General features: G+C 36.3%; 1 pseudogene; it reads right to left on the reverse strand.

Annotated features, from left to right (window-relative positions):
- Positions 1-3212: 3212 nt before the first annotated feature.
- On the reverse strand, positions 3213-3825 carry LOC143672834 (COP9 signalosome complex subunit 8 pseudogene; annotated as a pseudogene).
- Between the last annotated feature and the right edge of the window lie 1871 nt (positions 3826-5696).

A 5696-nucleotide genomic window follows, 5' to 3' on the forward strand; every position in this document is an offset into this window, starting at 1 on the left:
ATTGCTCTTCTTTCTCTAACTCCTACAAGTGTACAGTTACTTTTTCCATTTTTCCTCCATCCTCTTTGTTCATACAGACATTTTAGGACAATACATTTCCTTCTGTCCACTGCCCTGGCTGCATAGTGTAAGTTTTGATATGCTGTTTTCATTTTCATTTGCCTTAAGGCATTTACTGATTTTTCTTGTAATATCTTCCTTGGTTGTTTAAGAGTTTATTGTTTACATATTTATGAATTTCCTGGCCTTCCATCTGTTACTGATTTCTACCTACATTCGATTATGATCTGGGAAAGTGTTTTACATAATTTCAATTGTTCTAAATGTATTGAAACTTGCTTTTTGACCTAACATGTGGTCTATGCTAGATAATGACCCATAAGCACATGAGAAAAACTGTGTGTCCTGCTGTTGTGGGGTATATTATGCTATAAATGCCTATTAAGTCTAGTTCATTTATTGTATTATTAAAAATCTCTGTTTCCCTTTTGATCCTCTGTCTAGATATTCTATTCATTGATGAGAGCAGTACAATTGATGTCTCCAAATATTATTGTAGAGGTGTCTACTTCCTTCAGTGTTATCAGTATGAATCTCATGTATTTTGCAGCACCTTGGCTAGGTGCAGAAATATTTACGATTGTTGTGTCTTCTTAATGAACTGTTCCTTGTGTTAAGATCTAGTGACCTTCTTTACTGCTTTTGTTTTAAATTTAAGTCTAATTTGTGAGTTATTTTAGTTACCCCTGTGTTGGCCACTGTTATGACCCTAAGGAATGTTAAAGTAAAATGAGAGAGAGACTGGGATCAGGGGTTCTGAAGCTTTAGTAGTAAAGACAACAGACTACTTTATTCTGAACTAGTTCCTGCTTATATACTGCAGGGTTCACGTGACTACAGAACCCTGTAGAGTGCCTACTTTTCAGTATAATACTCCCTACATACAAGAGATAGCTAACAAGACTTGGGGCTTAAGAAAAAACAAACATTCTCTCCCTCTGAGACTGTCCTCCAATGAAGCAGATAACAATCTCCACAGTTTATTGCCAATGCCAAAGCCTGTTGCCCCCAATAAATTCCACAGGTTTTCCATTAACCCTGGTTCCTACATTGTCCCCATTTTATTTTATAAGTTGCAGGGACTGTGCCTGTCTTAGGTTGCCCTTAAGCTCTGAAGGAAGGGTTTTACCCATCACTGACCACCAGTAAAGCACTCTGACTTTGATTCAGGTGGGGAGCCAAGAGTTTTGCAAGAATCATATTTTTAGCTTGGCTTTGCTCACAGAATGTGCCTGTCTTAGGTTGCCCTTAAACTCTGAAGGAAGGGTCTTACCCATCATTGGCTACCAGTCAATAGCTAAAGCTCATTTAGGGGAGGAATTCAAAGCCTTTACAAACAATACATTGAGAGCTTGTGTTTGTTTATGATTAAAAGATATGACAGATAGCAAATGGTGCTTCAGAACACTTATAAGAGAAAAATAAATAGTAAGAAAAGTAAAATTCTTATTCCCAATGTTGTCAAAAATGAGAAGATTTCCACCAATAAACAAGATTAAGAATTTTTAGCTCTTGGGTATGTGATAGTATAATATCATTTCCATCAGCTATATGTAAATTATTCTGAGATATTTCTAATACCCACATTTGTAATTTTAAAATATCAAGACTTAAACTATCTGAATGCCCCAAAAGATGCTTTTTTACCTTTTCTCATTCTATTTCAGAGTAATTATATCTTAATCAGGTAATACAAAAATTGTTCTCATTCCAGTCACATTTTAAACTTTGTAAAAAATTAAATTATACATTTGATCTCCAATATGAACCAATGTTGTCTCTGTATCATTTAGTCTGTATTAATTTGCTCATCAATATAAGATAGACTATGCCACAGTTCACTAACTTTTTTTTAAGCCATATAGTGATGTTGACAATATAGAACAATAAAGTTGTAGGAATGTAGCAAGAAGTTAAAGAAAAAAAATTAAAATATATTGGCAGTTGTGCAAAGCTGCTATCTTTGTAGGTTAGTTTATGTCTTCTCATAGTTTTTTGGCACGTATTATTGATTTATATAGTTGTCTATCCTCATAGTTTTACCTAAAGGTAGTGAGTGATGAGCCAATCTTACAAGAATGAGGAACTCATATAAATAGATTTTGTCAAAAACATTCTCATTCCAATTAGAAACCATCTTCAAGGGGAAAAAAAGTAACTTCTGTTTAGGAGTCTTAGAAGACAGAATAAAATGTTCATGTAACTTCCCTTCATACTAATTGTTCACAATCCCAGATAATGCCTCATTTAACAGTTTGTCCTATATGATGTCCTTTATAATATCTATATGCATGGATTGGTTTCTTTCTTATCATCAACCTTTCAGAAAGGGTTTAATATCAGTTCATGGTGTTTATGTATTTTCCAAAAATAGTATAAGTCAGCTGTTAAAAATTGAACTTTTAAGGTAAATTGGTCTGAAATGTGTTTAAGCATCATATAAATGTCAGACCTTTCATAGAATTCCCCTCTGCTAAGCAGGTGGCAATACACCCATTTCAGAATGCCAGTTGAAAGTGCAGGGAATTTAAATGACTTGCCTGGAGTCATATACTGTGTCAGAGCTGGGCATAAAACCCAGGTGTCCTTATTCCCATTTTGCTATTTGAATGACCAGATTTGATGCTGTAATGCTACAAATTATAGGCTGTACCTTTGGAGTAGAATGCATGTGAATGTCATTTGTCATTTCAATGCAGGAATAATGTCTTCCCTTGTGGTTGCTCTGCTGCTTCCCACCTGTCATGTCAAGCAGCATTGTCTTTCTTATTTAACTGAAGAGGATACTTGGGCCATTGATCTCAATGGCAGTTGGCACCACAAAAAGTTGCCCAATCGGTGGGTATTAGAGAAAAATACATGCCTGGTATACAAATCAGGCAGTTTTATCAAGCCAAACAGTGGCCCTCAGATAGCCACTGCCAAATTGCCATCTCTACCAGCTCCCCACCTACACTCCTATTAGATCTTGCCCAATAACCAGTGATAAAGATTCTCTGAAGTCCCACTGACTTTGGTGTAAATGCCCTACAATTTTGGGGTTTTTTTTATTAATTAAAGAAAAAAAAAGAAATTAACCCAACATTTAGGAATCATTCCATTCTACATATGCAATCAGTAATTCTTAACATCATCACATAGATGCATGATCATCATTTCTTAGTACATTTTGGGGCAGGCTCTAAAAAGGGAATAAACCTGTTAAAGGACACATCCAGGGTCCCTGCAACTGGTTTTTTGGGCATAACCATTCTCGTAGTGAAGTCAACTTGCCATCCTTGTTCTAAAATACCTTTCACAGCCTCTTCTCCAGGAAGCCCAACAAAGGCTGCAAAGTCCTCGGCGATTATGGAGGTGTAGGCTTGAGAAACCAGGGTGAAGGCTCATCTCCTTGTTGCGTCTCTCAGAGCTTCCATGATCGGCTGGACGGTCTCGGACCACTGGTGGGCGTTGATGGTTGTATAGATCCCAGGGAAGTCTCTCTGCCAGATTCTCTGTCCTACTGACCAAATTCCACCAAGTTCAGAATTGGCAGATTTTATAGCAAGTGGTATCCTTTTCCAAAGATATCTTGCATTATTCATGTCATTATGGAGCAAATAGAGAGCTAGAAGCTGACCACACACTGGGGGTGTAGCAATACCTCCAGGAGCCTCGAGCTCCTGATTCTCGCACTGACCCAGCAACTTCTTGAAACTGAAGCCCCCTTCCGCCATCACCACCACTGGCATCTTCCCCACTGGTGCCACTGCCACCCCTTCTGAAACCCAGACCCCTCACTGACATTTTTATGCCATTCTCTGACTTAATGCTGCATCTGTATAGTTTGATGCAATGCAGTTCCAGTGACCACAGTGACTGTGATAATTCCAATGATTTCAATGACAGCTGAAATAATGAGTCCAATTAGTCTTAGTCCTTTTCAGATATTCTTTTGCCAAATGGATCAGGATTTGTGTTTCTGGAGAGGATTACCAGGATCTTGACATCTGGCAGCATACCTCTTCTTCTCCTTGTTGCTACAATCATCTCATTTTCCTGCAACATAAATTCTTGGAGACAAGTGAATAGAGAACAGTTCTTACAATTAAAATTTGATTTGTTATATGCATATGACTTTTAACAAACACATATAGATCTCTAGTATATGTTTACAAATAATGTCTATGTTTGCTATTTAAAAAGAAGTTATAGTTACTAGAATTTGCTATAAAAATTGATCACAGTCCTAGGAAAATTTTCCATAAATTTCTCTGACTACTGTTATATTTATCATCCCATGGATTTGGCACAAATTGTCCTCTGTGTATTAAACTCTGATTTAGCTTGCCTGTCCATATAGTCTCAGTTATCTTCAAGTTCGAGATGGAAGGCCACACAGGGGCTGCATCTCTTATAATTCCATAGTAATCAATAATTATGATAACTGCTCAGTCCATAAGACATAATTGACATCTATTCCAACTTTCTCTCTCATCTAACAGGCAAGTATTATTTGATTCCATAGAGTTAAAAGAGGGATATACATATAGGTAATTATGAGAATCATTCTGAATCTTAAACCATGTAGTTCAATTACTTATTGTCATACATGGTAATTCATTACCTATGCATATGGGTCTTTCTAAAAATGGAAGAGTTTAAATTTGACACGATTTTTCTTCTTCCTAAGTATTTTTGGAAGCCTAAAATCTACTTGACCTGGGAATCCTAAACTAGTATTCAGATATTTGGGTAAAATTGGATTAGCCCATGTTAGGGCCCACAGCAGAGGTAGGTTAGGAATATAAATCCAATAAGTATAAATATGTCCCTGTCCTTCAGCAGTTAAAGTTATATGTCTTATAATATACATTACCCACTTAGTTATTTTTGTCTGGGTCAACATATCTGGGTTTTATTCTTTTCGAGGGAATCCAAACTGGGTTTCCATCATCTGCAATGACAAGAGCAAATCACCTACCTCCCACCTTTATCATGCATGGTTTCCATAAATCATCCTTAACATCTTTCCTATAGATCAGCTGCAACTGCAGCTCTATTTGAGTTTTATCACTTTTTGTTTCCAAATTACTAAAATGTTGTTCTGCAGGAGTCTATGATGAATTATCATAAATGTTTAAAAAATTTAAACAATGCTCTTGCTAATTGATCTTTGGTGTACTTATTTTCACAACATCATCCTCCTGATCTCCCCCTTTTTGTTTTATGAGCATAGACTTTAGTTTTTGGTTTTTTCATTTAATAATTACTTGCCCAGAGGGATTATGTGGAATTCCTGTGATATGAGTAATACGAAAAGTAGTACAGAATTTATGCAAATGCTTCCCTCTATAAATAGGACCATTGTCCATTTTCTTCCTCTAGATTGTGTGGTAGCCCAGATGAAATGAGAAAAGGTGTCTATGACAACATGTACATATTGCATTTTACCAAAATGTGAAATATGAGTAACATCCATTTGTCATAATTCATTTGCTTTTTGACCTCGAGGCTTAACCCCTGGTGCAAATGGGAGTGCATTTAAAGGTCTGCATGTTGGACAAGTCCTAATAATGTTCTGAGCTTGCTGTTTAGATAAAGATGGAAATTTCTTTCTCAGCTCTTTGCTATTAATATGAGTCAATTTTTGAAAT

The sequence above is a fragment of the Tamandua tetradactyla genome, assembly GCF_023851605.1.
Source record: "Tamandua tetradactyla isolate mTamTet1 chromosome 18 unlocalized genomic scaffold, mTamTet1.pri SUPER_18_unloc_1, whole genome shotgun sequence".
NCBI classification, from domain to species: Eukaryota; Metazoa; Chordata; class Mammalia; order Pilosa; family Myrmecophagidae; genus Tamandua; species Tamandua tetradactyla.